The sequence below is a fragment of the Cornus florida genome, unplaced genomic scaffold, assembly GCF_030987335.1.
Source record: "Cornus florida cultivar Cherokee Brave unplaced genomic scaffold, ASM3098733v1 CherokeeBrave_3.0.0_Hap2_Chr01, whole genome shotgun sequence".
Classification (NCBI taxonomy): domain Eukaryota; kingdom Viridiplantae; phylum Streptophyta; class Magnoliopsida; order Cornales; family Cornaceae; genus Cornus; species Cornus florida.
Window position 1 is genome coordinate 62206399 of NW_026775571.1, and position 17549 is coordinate 62223947.

Here is a 17549-nt window from a genome sequence, read left to right on the forward strand (position 1 = left end):
CAGGTATTAATAGACGCGAGAGCGAAATCAGATCATAACGGAAGAGATAGACAGATTGTTAGAGGCAGGTTTCATAAGAGAAGTGCAGTACCCCTCCTAGTTGTCCAATGTGGTGGTTGTCCAAAAGAAGAATGGAAAATAGAGAGTTTGCATTGACTTCACAAACTTAAACAAAGCTTATCCTAAAGACAGTTTTCCCATACCAAAAATTGACCAAATGGTAGACACAACCACTGGGTATGAGCGTTTAACATTCCTAGATGCATATTCAAGCTATAATCATATACCCATGCGTCCGGACAATGAAGAAAAGGCATCTTTCGTGATAGAGCGAGGGATCTATTGATACAAGGTGATGTCGTTCGGTCCAAAGAATATAGGTGCCATATATTAGAGGTTGGTCAGCAAAGTTTTCAAGGCCTAAATGGGCAAAATCGTGGAAGCATACATTTATGATTTGGTGGTAAAAAGTACGAAAAAGGAATACCACCTCCTACATTTATAAGAAGTGTTTGACGCATTGCACAAGCATGGCATGTGGTTGAACCCCTCTAAATGTTCTTTTAGAGTTGGCCCTGGACAGTTCTTGGGGCATATTGTCAATAACCGGGCGATTAAAGTGAGTCTTACCCAGGCAGAGCACTACAAGAAAAATGGGCTTTTACGATATAGTGTTTACGGGGCTTTTTTATTTTGCGTCGTGATTACCACAATTTACGGAGTTTTTAAAAGAATCCTCATAATAGGACATGTTTTCACGAGGATTTTATAGAATCGTCGTAGAAAAATATTTTTACGGTGTATTAAAGAGCCCGTGAATATTTAGATACATTTACGGTATATTTGTACACCTTTAACGGGATAAATGTTCCTCGTTGATAAAGCACACATCTACGACACCTTTTTTGCTCTGTAAATAAGCAATAAAAATTTTCACATCTAAGGCACCTTTTTTGCCCCGTAAATAAGATGAACTTACGGTGTATTAAATAGCTCGTGGATAAATTTCACATCTACGGCGCTTTTTTTGCTCCGTAAATAAGCAATTAAAGTTTTCACATCTAAGGCGCTTTTTTTGCTCCGTAAATAAGCAATTAAAGTTTTCACATCTAAGACGCCTTTTTTTCTCCGTAAATAAGTGGATAAATTTCACATCTACGGCGCCTTTTTTGCTCCGTAAATAAACAATAAAAGTTTTCACATCTAAGGCGCCTTTTTGGCCCCGTAAATAAGCTTTTACCAGCACTCCTTCCACTTTTTCCCTTCCCTCCATTTTTTTTCCCTTCCCTCCATTTTTTCCCTCTGTTGATTTGTAATATTTGGGCCCTAAACTACGTCATTTTTGGGGGCCAATTAACAATGTATTCCACTTTCCCATTTCATTTTGCAATAGCCCTAACTCCTTTAGCCGCTCTCTCTCCTTCCATCACAGGTCTCGCCCTTCTAGATTACAATCTATATACACACACAAACACACACATATATATATATATACACACACATGTAAGTATACTACAACTTTCATTTCCATTCTGCAATCACAAGGTCAAGTATTCAATTGCTCTGACTTCTTGTACAGACATAATGTTTTTGGTTTTGTGTCCATACCGTTAGTTTTTCTTTTTTCTGCTAATTTTAGCGGTTTCAGAATCGATTTTTGGGTTTTTTTTCTTGTTAATTTTCACTAATTAGATCTCACTCTTGCTGTTTAAGGTCGTATGGTTCAGTGTGATTGCTGTGTTTAGCTGATTGAAGAGCTTTACGTTTCATGAATTTGTGTTGATCTGTTTGGGCGAGAACTGTCTAAGAGTTTGTTGAGTTTGGTACATATATAGGTATATCTGGAACTCAATCTAGATTTGAGGGTTTTAGTCTTGCCCTTCTATCACCAGTGGTTTAGAGAGACAAAGTCATTGCTACTACGTCAAATGGGGTTTTTGGAAGGTTCTGCAGAGCTCTGATGGCTGCGGCCGCGGGCATTCCTAAGGACACTCGGGAAACCAGGGTCTTGAAGGTTGGACCCATCTCCCCGGAGCTGAAAAAATTTCTAGGAGTCCCTTCAACGTGTCGCACCGATGCCGTGAGAAAGGTGTGGGCACACATAGTGCAGCACAAGCTTCAGGTATGTTCATGTCTCTGTGATTCCATTTCATTATTGTTCGACCAAATTTTTTCCTTTTCTGTTTACAGATTTATATATATATATATATATATATATATATATATGTTTCCACTACACAATTTTCTCTGTGTGCTCTTTTATTTGTTCATGATTTTGAATTTTTTATTTTTTATTGGTAAGTTATATTCTGAATTTTTACTTATGCAAGTTCTTGTTATTTGAATCATTTTATGTGCTTGATTTTTCTCTAGAATTTTCCAATACCTTCTTGTATTTAGTTGGTTTCAATTCAATGCTGTATGTTGGTGACAAAGCACTTGTCATTGAGTTTATTAATCTTTGAGAGTCAGTGAATTCTGGGTTCTTTACTGTAAAAATCAGATAATTTTCTTGATAATTTTATTTTAAAGGTTGTGGTATGATATTCTTTAATTCCAGATGGGACTAGTTGGTTAGAACTGGAGGAAGCTGTTGAAGATGGTCCCGTATCAGGTTTTGGGAAAAAGCTAAGCTCAATCTTAGAAACCTATATTTCAGAGTAAGTTTTCAGTCCCTATTATATGAAATTAAATAAAAATCTTCCTAAACAAGGAAAGTTTTCATTGCTGACCTCTCTAATCTGAAGGCATTTTTAAAAATTGAAGAACTGTCAATAAAATGTACGAACCATTAATCTGTTATTGTATGACTGCATCATTCAAATAAGATGGATTATTCATTATTCAAAAGGCTTAGAATCTTTTTAGGGAAAGCAACTGGTGAACCTATTTTACCGTTTATAGAAATATGCCAATTATATTGTGACATCTTTCAGAAGTTAAAAGACCCTTCAAAATATACTACTGTAGAATTGGTTCCAAATTGATTGTTATCCTCTCCTTATATTTTTTTATTTTTATTTGTTTACATGTTATTTTTGTCTAGTTATTATTATTTTGTCACTTATTGTATTGTCTTAATAAATAGTCATCTCAGTTATGCTCCAAAACTTCATGCAACGCTTGTTTTGCAAATTGAATACTTGACATTATTCTAAATGTTAAGGGTGCTTAATCTGGTAACTTTGATGTCTTTAAGTCCCACTGAACTGGCATGTGTTATGGGAGGCATGACTTATAGTAAAAAAGAATGAAAGAAGATAATTTATGTGGCCAATCCCATTTGATTTGGACCAAGGCAAAATTGATGATCATTAATGGTTTTGTGCTTCTCAAGAACTCATTCTTGTATTGGTTCTGCTTTTTAGGGGTGGAAAGTTCAAGTGAAAGTAAAAATTAAGACCTGTTGTACTTGTTTCAGTTTTTGTCCTTTTGAACTTTCTAAAACTTTATAATACTTTTCTGAAATCAAAATTGGAAATGTTGATTTTTTTGCTCTAATCCTCTTGTTTATTTTTTGAGATAATGTTCCTTTACTAAATTGATTTGGATTACTCTACGTTTTTGTTTATATGCATATGAACTGGAGGCCATGTACTTTGATAAAGGCGTGAGAGATGCAAAACGACGAGAATTGGAGTCGAAAATGTTGCAGGTGACACATTTTTAATCATTTCCATCATATTTTTTTTTAGGTCATTAATAGATTCCTTATTAAGTTGTGGCAATGGAATGCTTTGTTGCTGGAACTGGTTTGGAGAAAATATATTAATGTATATATATTTTTTTATTTGTTGTGTTTGTTTCTCAAGTTGTCTAACCCCAGATTCCTTTATGTGTCTAGTACTTCTGAAATTAATTCTGTGATTTTTGGCCAAATTGGTATTTATATAAAAATCCAACAGTAGCTACTATTTGATTTTTTACACTAGTTGTAACTTGATTTTTGAACATTTTACTTGACTGACTTGTTGACCTCTGAAAATTCCAAGAACTTATAGATTTATAATATCTTAAGTCAAATTTCAAAATAAATTAAGTTTTCTCAATTTGGATATCAAACGAATGTTCTAAATATATTTGAAGTATCAGCTGCTCTGATTTTCTTCGAACTGGGGACTATGGTCCCAAGTTGCATTCTAACACCACTATGGTTATTTGGTCTCATTTTCAATGTCATGTATTTATTGTGATCCTGTGTCAGTAAGTTATCAGACCTTTTTGACTCTTTTAAATGGCGTAATGTGCTCTACTGGATCATTTATATGGATGATTTTTTATCACTTATTGTTGTAAGGCAAGCTTAGTAAGAATATATTTTTTGTAGTGGCCATGCTTGATATCTTTGTGAGTGAAAGAGATGTAGTGGCATTAGAAGGTTAAAAGTAAGGATATATTAGACATGAATTTTAATGTTGAAAATTTCTGGAAATTGAAAAGGACAATTTTCTGAACTATGTTTTATCACAGCCTATGGTTCTGGGTCTTTACAAAAACTACATAGAGTTAAAACCGTGTTAATTATATTATGTGGATATGAATAAAAATAAGTGCATTATTGGCAAGTGGATATGAATAAAAAGAACAGAATTATTAGCATTACTCTTTTCCCTTTCATGAAATGAAAGACTTCCAATACAAAATGCTTCAGCTATTGTTGCAATCATTTGTGTTCTGAACTAATATGTGTGTAATGTTTCATCCCTAGACTCAATTACTTTTAACATTCTTTACTACACTTGGATAATATGGTCTAAATATGATCATTCATACTTAATCTATGTTCCTAGTCTTACCCCTAATGTTTCTTACTTAATCTATGTATTTGGTGGCATTACATTTTTGAAATATTTTTTCCTGACAGGATTGATTATCACTAGTTCATTAGGAGCAAAAGAATCAGAATTTCTATGATTCCAGTCTACAACAAAGGTCAAATACTATGCTTCTTTTATGATTGCACAGTAATGCTTTTTTATACTCATACTTAGGGGGGTCACGTGCCTTCAAGTGACCAATTTTGCGGTGTATCTTGAACTTTATTACCTTATTGGTACATCGGCTTGTGTGGAGGCCATTTTTATTTCTTGTTTGAAAATGTTGAAAGCATGGGAGTATGGGATCATCGTATGTAGAGGTTTTGATTGATTGTTGTGGAGGAGAAATTGTTGATATGTTGTTTATACCTTTAAATAAATTCATAACATTTTATGTAATGACTAAATTTAAAAAAAATTCAATCCTAGGAAAACAATATTTGTAGGTAAATTGGAGAATGACTTCTCCATATTCTAATTATTTATGACCCTCTACTAATGAGCAGACATACCACATATCATCAGAGATAATGAGAACCAATCCTAGAATTATAATTTATTTCAATCAGGCTTTATCATGAAAAATCATTCCTGAGCACACTAGTATGTTGCATCCCACATCTAAAAGGATTTAGACTAAAAAAATATCATACTAAAACCTTTAAAATAACACTTCCCATGCCCTCTCTGGAGGGTAATTGCTTAGTTATATATGGCCAGTTCTATTGATCCATGGATAATTAACGTGTAAAAGACTTGTTAACATAGCGTAGATGTTGAAAAAATATTCAGGTTAATTGGACTTGGAAAACTTACTACCATAACTTAGGTTACTTTGCTTATGAAACATGTGAACATAATTACAGATTTTGTTCTCAAACAAAATTTCTACCTTCCAATGGACTGAAATTGTGGTATAAGATTCGCCATCATCGATCAAATGGAACCATATACAGATTTGTGAAGTACAGTTCGAATATTATAGATCTAAACAACAAAACAAAGAAAATCAGTTGTTAAGTAGTTGAAGTGTAAACCTAGAGAGAAAGAGGGAGGGAGGAAGAGAAAGCAGACCTTTGCCGATTGGAGTTCCGTCACCATGCAAATTGATTATGAATAATAGCTGAAACTTAGGTTTACACACAATAGGAAGATGAAAATGATTTAATTGGGTAGAAGATTTAGGTGCTAAGATCCCGTATTAGTGGGCATAACGCGGCAAATTTTATTTTTCAATAACTCATTGTGCGAGGGAAATAAAAATTTTGGCCCGATATACACGACTTAACAAACAAGTCATTAAAATAAATAATGCAAGTCATTAAAATAAATTTAAAATAAATTTGAATAGGCAAATAAGTGTAAACTATTTTTCCATGAGTCATTATGCGAGGAGTGATTATTATCATTTAAGAACCTTCAGATTTTGATAAGATGTCATCTGTTAGTTTTCACTTTTTAGACATTACTTTTAAATAGCATGAAAGAATTATCCACACTACAACTGATTTTATCAAACGAGGACAAAGTACAAGATGGAATCCACATTTGAAAATAATAAAAATTATGACTAATTGATAGTTTTCAAATGAAACAAGGATAAAGTACAAGATGGAATTCAGATTTTAAAAATAACAGAAACCTGTAAAAAGCTATATATGTAATTCACATTTTGAATGTGATAGAAAATTGTAAAAGGCTATATGTAATCGACATTCTGGATGTTGTATTTATGTGCTCTTTCTTAATGGATTATGTGGCAAAAGAGAGCTAAGTGGTTAGTTTTGCTTACAAAATGATAAGGCAATTTATAAGGAATTACATAGAAATTTAAAATATTCATATTTGTGCTTTGTGAATATAAGATAATTTACAGGTGTTCTAAAGCCTCAAAAGCTCTTCTGAAAAACTAATATATTTTGAAAGTTTATTGGGACAAGCTATCAAAAGAGAGATTATAAGGCCCCACTATTTCAAAGCAGATTAACCTGACTTCTTGCATGTCATTAAGGACCTGGATGGACTACACTCTCTATAAAATAGAAATTTTAGGGCTTCACCTCTCTGTTTCAAAGCAGTAAACTCCCTCCCTCCCACCTACTACACTCTTTGTAAAAGAGAAATTCCAGGGCTCCACCTTTCTGTTTAGAATTTAGATGGGACTGATTAGCTTATTTATTGCCATTTTGTTAAAAAGTGAGAAATCAAATTAACCACCTCATTCTATTTAATTATCTTTTGTACAAATGAATATACAAGATATGAGTATTTTCTAGGTTGTAGCAGAACTTTGAGGGAATTATTAGAAGACTATGATGAATTTTTTCAGATTTGCTCATAATCGTTGCATCAAAAACCTACAATGTTTCAGATTTGTTTCAGATTTGCTTATAATCGTGAGATAAAGAGACTACATATTATGATATTGTAGTATTCATGAATATAAAGATATTATGATATTATCTGTTCTCATACATCCTTGCAAAAATCTAGTATTCAATTAAGGAAAATTATCTGCTTGAAATTTTTTTGGTAGATCTAAGGAAGAAATTCTTAGCAAAATGTCTGTATTTGATTTATAAATGATAATCTTGTTATTTCTCTTTTTTATTAGCATTCTGAATTTGAGACTTGTGTGATGCAGCTACTTCCTTGGATTTTGTACCGTGGATTTTGCAGCTACTTCCTTGGATTTTGTATAGTGAGGTGGTTTTCTGACAAGTGCAGACTGAAACTCAAGTGCTAGAAGGTTTATCAATTTTTTAACGTAAGTGTTAAGAAATTAATGATTTCTTGACAAATGGATTTATTTCCTGTTTTGGAACATTGTAAATGTTGAATTGTTTTGGCACATTAATAAATGATGAATTGTAAAAATGTTTTAACTCTTTTGATATATTTAATGGAATATGTATATTTTTTGAATTGAATTATAGCTGAAAGTGATGTGAATTATAGGTAGTGGATGATTAACTGGCATTAATTAAAGGTGTTTTATTTATAAAAAAATATATATATTATTTACGGGGAGCTTGAAATCCCGTAAATAAGTGAAAATCCTCCTAAATAACTTTTTACAGCATACATGGCAAGTCGTGAGAATGGTTTATATTATTTATGGGTACCTAAAATTCGCCGTAGAAAAGTTTTCTACGGCATATTTCAACGCCTCGTGAGATTATTTACGGGTAGTTAAAATTTGCCTTAGAAAACTTTTCTACGGCATGCTTTTATACCTCGTGAGATTATTTACGGGTAGTTACAACTCGTCGTAGAAAAGTTTTCTATCGCATGTGACGGTACCTCGTGAGATTATTTACGGGTACTTACAATTTGCCGTAGAAAACTTTTGTAGCGACCCGAGTTATTTAACCTGATGCGTCAGTGATAAACCGAAAGTTGACCCGGTAACGGATCCGAAATACGAAAGTAAAAGATGAAACCAAAGTCTTTAGAGATATAAACCATCTCTAAGACATCAATGTGACCTTCCATGAAGCTACGAAGCTCAAAGAGGACGAAATCAGAAACAAAGGTCAAAACGGCCAAAAACCGTGAACCAAGGGGCGAAATGGTCAACTCACCATTAAAAGGAGAGACTTGACTCTAAACAAGTCAAATAAGGTGAAAAAAAAAACCTAATCTAATCATTTCACAACATTCCAAGAGGTTCTAAGAACATTGGACATGAATCCCTCAAAATGCCCTATCCCGGTTGAAGTGAAAACTGACACCCTCTTACTAAAACTTGAATAACTCCCACTATGATTGAAATCTGAGAATAATATTGGTACCATTGGAAAGCTGATTCAAAATTCATGAATTTAGGCTCAAGAATCACCCCATTTGGATTTAAAACGAAGGAGTTATGGTCATTTGAAGTCGGAAGAATTGTGCTAAAACTGGACTGAAGCTACTCTCGGGATCTACCTATTTCGGTCGACCGAAATGGACAAAATTTTAGATGAAAACAAGTCTTTAAGGCTTGGTTGGTTTGATACACCAAAAGGAACCATCGGTCGACCGAAATGAGCCATCGGTCGACTGAAATGACCCTAAATGCTGACTTTGGCTACTAGAAAGTGAAGTTTCAAGGTTCAAACAAAACTCAAAAGGCTTCGGTTGACCAAAATGACTCGAGAAAGTGCACTAACCTCCTGTTATGCATTCATGGCTGAAAGTCCACTTGGAATCCCCCATAGCATGTTCAATTTGCATTATATGCAAGTATGTGATGATGTGAGCATGCACGCAAGTGTAATATAGTAATTTAAACATGTTACGATGGCCCATGCCCTTATTACAACTCATTTACAAAAATTGACATGCCAAACCTCTAAGTTGGAAAATAATGCATTTCAAAGGCAAAATTTGAAGTTTACATACATAAACTTGAATTTTAAGGTTCGTGGCCCTTGGCCTCATGTCGTACACATCAAATAAATTCCAAATAGTGTATCTAAGTATACTTTACATATATTAAAGCAAAAGAGCATGTTGAACCTAACTAAGTATTACAACACCAAAAGTAAAACTTAAACATGCTAACACTTGCATGTGAACAAGAATGCATTAAAAGAAACTTCAAATCTCCAAATCATCCAAGGCAAATGCAGATCTTTGAATTTCGAATCCTGTACCTGAAAAATGTCCCCACTACGTGGGTGAGTAACATAAAGCTACTCGAAGGAGATAGGCATGCATCGACCTGGCATTTTACAATTATATCACCTTAAGGTGAAACATGTCAAAATGGCTCATACCACCTAAGGTCTATATCACAATGAGACTCAAAGAGCATCCTAAGCTACTCATGCTATTTAAGTGAACAACGACATACAAGTATACATGCTCAAGTACACTAAACAATGTTAAAGCATGTTATATGACATACAAGCATACATTTCCATGTTTACTAAACCATATTGAGATAAGTCATGCAATGTCTAAGCATTTCTATACAAGTATGCATTCGATATGGAAAACTCATAAATCAAATACACCACACAAGTATACATATTCAAGTACCCTAAATCATATTAAACAAGATAAGAAATATCTAGCATACATACGCAAGTATCCGATGCTATATATATATAGAGTACTCATAAATCAAGTATACAATCACAAGTATACTAAGCTAGATGAAATACACACAATACAAGTATACACGGCACAAGTATACTAAATGAAATTTAAACTCATAGAGCAAGTATACAAGTCCAAGTATACTAAATAGGATCCAAATACCCAAGGCATGCATTAATTCTCAAGCTACAAATAATCCATGATTAACAACTTGAAATTAAATGCAATAACAAATAGTGGAAAGACTAGGATATGTGGTCGCTAGACCAAGCAAGTATTTTCGGGTAATTACAACCCACAAGGTACCACATAGTGCGTACTTATGACTTAGAAGACTCTTGTCTCCGTACTAGAGCCAAACCCTAGCCATCACATAAAGTATGTCCTCACAAGCTTTCCAAAACCAATAAGTTCAAAACTTATACAAAATCAAATGCAAGTTTCCACCTTTCATGCACAAGTAAGGTTGAATTCATACAATTCATGTCCTAGAATTCAAGTCTAAATAGTATATGACATGTCAAGTCTCCAATATGCAATTCATATACAAACAAGAATATTTAACAACAATTGAGCCACAACACCATCCTAAGCCACAAGTACTAAATAAGCTTCAATTTAGTTACTGACTTCCAAGGTAAACAATTGTAATATTCTAACAAGCTATATTCTTACACAAGATATGTTTAAACAAGCTATTCAAGAAAATGATATCACATATCATGTTAAGTCAAATTACCATCTTTAGAGACCATAAGTACTAATTCTACAACAAGTTAGTCGCATGCGCACAAGGTAATTAATTGAACTACGATTCATGAAATTATCACCTTAAGTGACTACAACACTTAAAATAAAATTAATTAAGCTAATTAATTAATTTTCCTCTAGATTTCCAAACATATCCAAATGTCCTCAATTTAATATATGTTAAATAACTCATTAATGCCTACTTTAATATTACATTACAAGTTGATTTCATACTTGATACAACTATATGAATTAATCTTCACAAAAATAATTATTAAATAAGTTTTGTAAATCTTATTCAAATGCTCCAAATCTAATATATGTTACTCAACATACCAAGGCCTAATTTACTAGTATGCCACAATTTAATTTCAAGTTACACACAACCATATGAATTAAATCTCAAATATAGAAATTAATTAATTAAATTTTAAATCTCAAACAAAAGCATGCTCACAAGTTGTATATGCTTATATAGCAATCAATAAAACATTAATATAAATCTAAGACATTCCCTACCTTAATTTGAGATGAAAACTCAAATCCCCACCAAAAGAAAAGTGCTCCGAATCCGACGATACTCCTAGGTTTTGTCGGGGACAACCCTGTGGACAAGAATCCCTAAAAAGCCCCATGAAAATCACAACTTGACCTTAAAACCAAACTCAAAATTTGGCCAAAAAGGGGTTCTAATAAGGTCAAAAGATGCGCGTCGTCAAGACGAACAACAAATACTAAGGCACGACTATATTTTGACAAAGAAATGAAGTTCAAATGAGGAGAGAGAAGATGTCAGCCTCCCTTGGGCTGCCATGGAAGCTTCAGGTCGTGCATAGGGAGTGGGGAAGATGAAAATCAAAATATCTCATCCTCCTTTTATAGAAAATCTTAAAAAGTGCCCCAAACGGGCCCCGCCGGGTCTGAAAAAGTGAAATTTAAGCAAACGCACTCAAATCGAAAAACTCTGTGAACAAAAAAGGTTCAAAATGAGAAAATATGAATAACGGAAGAAATGGCGTCAAAAACTGAGTCCCGAGCAGAGAGATATGCCTAAAACAAGTTTGGGGCAAATAGGGGTCAGAAACCCTGAAACTGGAAAATAACGACCAGAAGGAAATTCTAAGAGTACATGACTCGACGAAATGTGAAAATGAATCCCGTTCTAGGATCCACGCTCCAGATGAGATATTTTGCAATAACTTTCGTTAATTGCACAATGGCCCCTACAAAAGGGGTTAACTGCAAAATTGCCCCTGAAAGAAAATATCTATCAAAAGATGTTTTCTTAGATACCCCTGAAATAAAATATCTTCAAAAGATATTTATGAAAAACATCCCAAGAAAAGAAAATAATTCCAAAGAACTATGCATCCATGCCCCTATGGACATCGGGAGCAACCATAGTACTTTTCTGCAAAAAAGTAAAGATACGTATTTTGTGGAAACCACTGAAGATGAAGACACGTGAAGTCAAAAACTAACTCCGAACACAAGAAGTGAGGTTTTGCCAACAAAGTGACAAACGGGGAAAAGACAAAACAGGGAAAAGGACAACAGTGAATAGTGTCCGAAAAGTGAAAATGCGGAAATAACTCGGTCCTCAAAGGAAGTTGTCAATCCACACGAAAGAGTCTCAGTAGTCATTTCTAAGCACTCAAAACAACACTAAGCGACGAGAAACTGAACTCAAACAAGAAATTTCAACGAAAAAAAATTCATCCGTGAAATTTTAAGGAAAAAGAAAAGAAAGGAAATGACCGGGTCATTACAAATTTTCTATGAGATAGATTTTTTCCCGTAAAAAAAATTGAGTATTTACGGAACCCTCATACACGAGGGCCTAGAATGCGCCGTGAATGAGTTGCCACAGCGTTTTTGGCCCCTCGTAGAAGCCTTTTTTTTCTTGTAGTGGAGTCACTAGTGCGAAGCGAGGAACCGAAGACCCTTAAGGAATTCTAGACCCTCACATGAATAATAGTGTCGCTCAGTAGATTTATCTTGAGGCTATCAGATTGATACAGGTTATTCTTCGATACGATTAGAAGCTTAACTGAAGGCGGATATAAGGGAGCAAATAACAACGAGCATTATCCGAACTGAAAGAGTATATACGGAATCTACCAATCCTCTTTACCCTAAAGCAGAATGAACGATTGTATCTTTACCTTGCAGTATCGAAGTCTGTGACAAGTGCTGCACTAGTCAGAGAGGAAGAAGGGAAACAGTACCCCGTATTTAACGTGAGCAAGACAATGGTCGACCCCGAAAAGAGATATTCAAAGGCGGAAAGAGTCATACATGTACTGGTGCATGCCAAAAGAATGCACCGACATTATTTTGAGTCCCATCTGATCATTGTCCCCACTACTTATCTAACAGAATCATCCTACACAAGTCCAACCTATCCGATAGAATCACCAAATGGATAATTGAGTTCAGTTCATTCGATATTACCTATCAACCTCAAACAGCCATAAATGGCTAGGCTGTAGCTGATTTTTGAATAGAATTTGAGGCTGAAGATGAAGAAGAATTGGTGGAGGAGCCATAATGGAGGCTTTATGTTAACGGGTCATCAAAGCAGATGGGGGAGGCGTAGGCATTAAACTACAAACACCCAAAGGCACAAGCCTATATCAGGCAATTAAGCTTGAATTGGAAGTAACAAATAATAAGGCAGAGTATGAAACACTACAAGCAGGATTGAGGCTTGCCAAGGAACTTAGAATCAACAATTTATGCGTCTCCAACGATTCACAGCTGATCGTGAATCAAATGATGGGAGAGTATAGTATAAGGTACAGCACGATAGAGGTATACCGTGTTGCTGTCAAATGAGAAGTGAAAGGATTCGACCTCATGCAGATACCTAGAGAAGAGAACTTCGAGGTCGATCGACCTTCGTGCAATGCATCAAGTTCAGGCAAAACACTAACTAGGGTAATATCGGTGGACGTGCTCTACCAGCATCCATCTTTTCATCCAGCCTTAATTATCTATAGGTATACATGATACCGTATGAACCTAGTTGGATCAATTCGATCGTGTAATACACAAGGGATGGTGTGCTGTCTGAACTAAAGGATGAAGCAAGAAAAATCTGAACAAATGCAGCGAACTATGCAAACCTTCACAACCAGCTCTATCGGAGATCCTTTTAAGGACCTTACTTAAAGTGCATCACCCTAGCAGAGGCCAGACAAGTCTTGCTCACCATTCATGAGGGGATATACAGTAATCATGTGAGATATTAATTTATTTTTGGTAATTATCATGGACGTAACAAGTCCAAGTTGAGTTGTAATTTAAATTACTTGTTCTGCAAGTCATCAAGTTTGATAGGTCTACAGAACTGGGAAGGAGTTCAAACTTACTATACTTAAAGAGTTCATGAAGAAAAGGGTAAGAACACTACTTTAGGATGGAATATGAACAAGGTTGGACATTCTATACTTACCATGTTGGTTTGAAATTCCCGTAGGAGGAAATAAGGCTAAAAGAATTCGAATATTCAGGTCTGCCAACCTTGAACCGATTCAGTTCCTTTGAACTGGTTCAAGATGCTCAAGTTTGAGTCACTGCCAAACTTAAACCGGTTCAGTTTCTTTGAACCAGTTCAAGAAATCATGTTTACTATACAACTTCAGTTTCCTTATCCTGAATTGTTTCCTAGTTGGTCTAGAATTGTACCAAATCTTTTGCACGAATTTTTCCTTATTTTTCATAGGGATTAGGTCATTCGATACTCTATATAAACCATGTCATATACATTGGTTGATTTACGGCTTTTAATCATTACTTATATATCATACAAAGCCTTAGGAAGTTTATCCCTCTCAAAAATCAAAGTTAATTTTTTTGTTGTCTTCTTAGAACATACACATATTCACCTAGTTAGGTTAGAGTTGTGGAGTTCGAATCTTGATCATGATCATACAGTCATATTAACATTGATTAGATGAAGCAGATCTTCTTCTACATCACTCAGACGATTGAAGAACAAAAGTAAACGTAGTCACACTTTGAAAGAGTTGGAGCATTTATGGAGTGCTATCTGATCTACCTGCTACTCTTCTACAAATATCAAGTGTAAGCCTGAGGTCAAGTTGCTGTTGGACGGGGAGTCCTAAAGCTAGAGGATCGTCAGCGGTTGGTGTTGGGTAGAATGATAGGGTGTGAGCTAGAGTCAAAGTTCAGTATACTTTGTTTCAAGCATAGTGGATTGGTTTGCTTTGGACTGCATAGTCCACGAGGTTTTTCCCATCATAGTTGACGTATTTTATCAACTAGGGTTTCCTCGCTAAAATCCTAGTGTTATCTCTAACTTTATACTTTGCTTATTTTATCTGTATGTGATTAATTGTTTAATTACTAAAATAAGTAAAGTTGGTAATGATATAGATCTGTTTTACAAAATCTAAAACTTTCTAAAATACATTCCGCTGCGTACGACTCACAATTTGGTATCAGAGCCAATCTCTACACATTGAGTTAATCCTTGTTGGAAAGTTTTATTTTGTTTACAAAAATTATTTTAATCATGTCTTATGCGTTGAAAGAAGATGGTTCTAATCAACGTGGTCCTTTATTTAAAGGAGATAATTACAATTTGTGGAAATCAAAGATGAGAGCTTATTGTAAAATTCTGGTGGGAAAACTTAGGCGATAGTTGAATCTGGCTATACACCTCCTACAATAGATACAACTATGGATGATAAAATAGTCAAAGAGTTAAAAGATACTTTTGCTTTTACTGCTATTGAAACTGAGCGTAATAATGCTAATGGCAAAGCTTTATATTCAATTATTAATCCTGTTGTTCCATCTGAATATGCTAGAATTTTTTATTGTAAAACTACTAAAGAAGCTTGGGATATTTTGCAGGTTACTCATGAAGGAACTTTAAAAGTGAAGTTGTCCAAAATTCAGTTACTGTCTCATAAATTTGGCAATATTGTGATGAAAGAAGATGAATCCTTTTCTGATTTTTATTCAAGTCTTCGTGAAATAATTTCTGAATTGTGTCACTTAGGGAAAAAAGTTAGTGATAAAAAAATCTATGAGAAAATCTTAAGGTCTTTTACCTAAAAGATTTCAGATTAGGGTTGAAACCATCTCTAAACATTGGGATTTGGCTACTTGTGAAGTTGATGAGATGGTAGGTTCATTAAAAACTTTTGAGATGCATAATTTTGATTTAAGTCAGAAGGAGAAAAATCTTGCTTTGAAATCTACACAGGTTGAGAATTCTGTGGATGACAACTCTGATGATGATCTTGCATTCTTGTCAAGACAATATAGTCAGATTTTGCAAAGGCAACAGAGAAGTAGGAGTAGTAACGTGGCTAATCCTAAAATTTTTGACAAAACGTCAAAGTTTAGGTTTAATGAAAAAAAAGTAGATAAATCAAAAGAAACTGAGTTCATTTGCTGGAATTGTGGTGGCAAAGGTCATGCAACCAATGTTTGTCTTAGTCCTAGGAAAGAACAAAAGGATAGGAATAAAGGAAAAGCAATGAAAGTTTCTATGTCTGAAATTCTACTTTGAGTGATATTGATTCTCCTCTGAATGATACTAATGATTTTTCTTATGTCGCTTTTCTTGATAGAGGTCCTCATGTCGTGTCTTTATCTGACTCTAATATTTTAGATAATGAAGACAATGAAGTTTATGATGAACAGGTGTAAGAGGCTGAAAAGGATGATGAAAGGTTGAAGAAAATGGTCAAAAAAACCATTGAAGTCAAACAGACGATTAATAAGCTAGCAAAAGAGCTTATCCAAGCAAAGGGAGAGAATGAAGATATAAAGAAACAGATTGATGAAGGAAAAAGGAAAGCTTTTGAAAGCAATTCAGTCATCACTGAGCTTGAAAAATAGATCATCATTCTTGAGGATAAGGTAAGTATTGCTAGTTTACTGAAGGAGTGTCTTGCTTTGAAAAATGAATATCTTGAAATTGAATTGAAATTTGAAAAAGATAAACTAAAATGATTCAATATGAGTCAAAACAGTTTGAATAAGATAATCAACATGGGTAAGGATATGAATGATAAAACAGGGTTAGGATTTGTTAAAGGTTCTTCTAGTAATTAAGGTAAAATAATTTTTGTTAAACCTGTTATTATGCCTAAACCATGTTTGCCTGATGCATCATATTCTGATATGTCTTATGTGCCTAAATTGTTGCATTGCACTTTTTGTGGAAAGAATGGACATAAGTATAACTCATGCCTTCATAAGAAAAAGAACGACTTTTCTGAAAATCATTCTAAAAATTTTCATGCTAAGAAAAAGGTGCATTCTAAGAAGAAAAAGAATGTTGTGTCACCTAGAATTCCTAAAGCTGAAAAGTTGCCTAAGAAAGAGGTAAAGAAAGAAAAAGATTTTCATGAAATGAAAGTGACAACTGTTTGGATCAAAAAGTCTGATTTGGTCAACTATGTGTCTGTTGAGTCATTGCAACATGTTTCAGAGAGGACTTCACCTTTAAACTGAGTCCTACAAAAGTCAGTGATCATGGCTTGTGTTTAAAAGAAAATTTTGCTGCCATTGGATCACTTGTTAGGGTTTAGTTAGGATACTGAATTTCTGATCATAATCTTCTTGATATGCATGTGAAAATTCTTTTGAAGAATTTATGAACTATCTTTGAATGCAAATTGACACATGATAATTTGAGTAAAAATAGATTCTTAGTCTGTAATCTATACATTGAAAGATGATTTGCATTGATTAGGGGATGTTTAGATTTGAATCTCTTAAGTTCATAGACTTTTATGCACTAGTCCATCTCTGAAAAATTTGGTTGAAAATCTTTTGATCTGTTGACTAGGGTTTATTGTTCACAAAAGATATAAAGGTTATTGTCTAAAAAAGATAGGAGCTTAAAAA

At 34.2% G+C, this 17549-nt stretch overlaps 1 long non-coding RNA gene across 5 annotated transcripts; it reads left to right on the forward strand.

Annotated features, from left to right (window-relative positions):
• The first annotated feature begins 1356 nt into the window (after positions 1-1356).
• Positions 1357-7747, forward strand: LOC132298695 (uncharacterized). Of its 5 annotated transcripts, XR_009479933.1 has the most exons (6): positions 1357-1503; positions 1714-2122; positions 2561-2660; positions 3590-3655; positions 4865-4932; positions 7462-7747. It is a non-coding gene; the product is annotated as an uncharacterized LOC132298695 (long non-coding RNA). The 5 variants fall into 5 exon arrangements; XR_009479929.1 differs by having other exon boundaries at positions 1364-1503; positions 2561-3655; XR_009479934.1 differs by having other exon boundaries at positions 1365-1503; positions 1836-2122; positions 2561-3655.
• The last annotated feature ends 9802 nt before the right edge of the window (positions 7748-17549 follow it).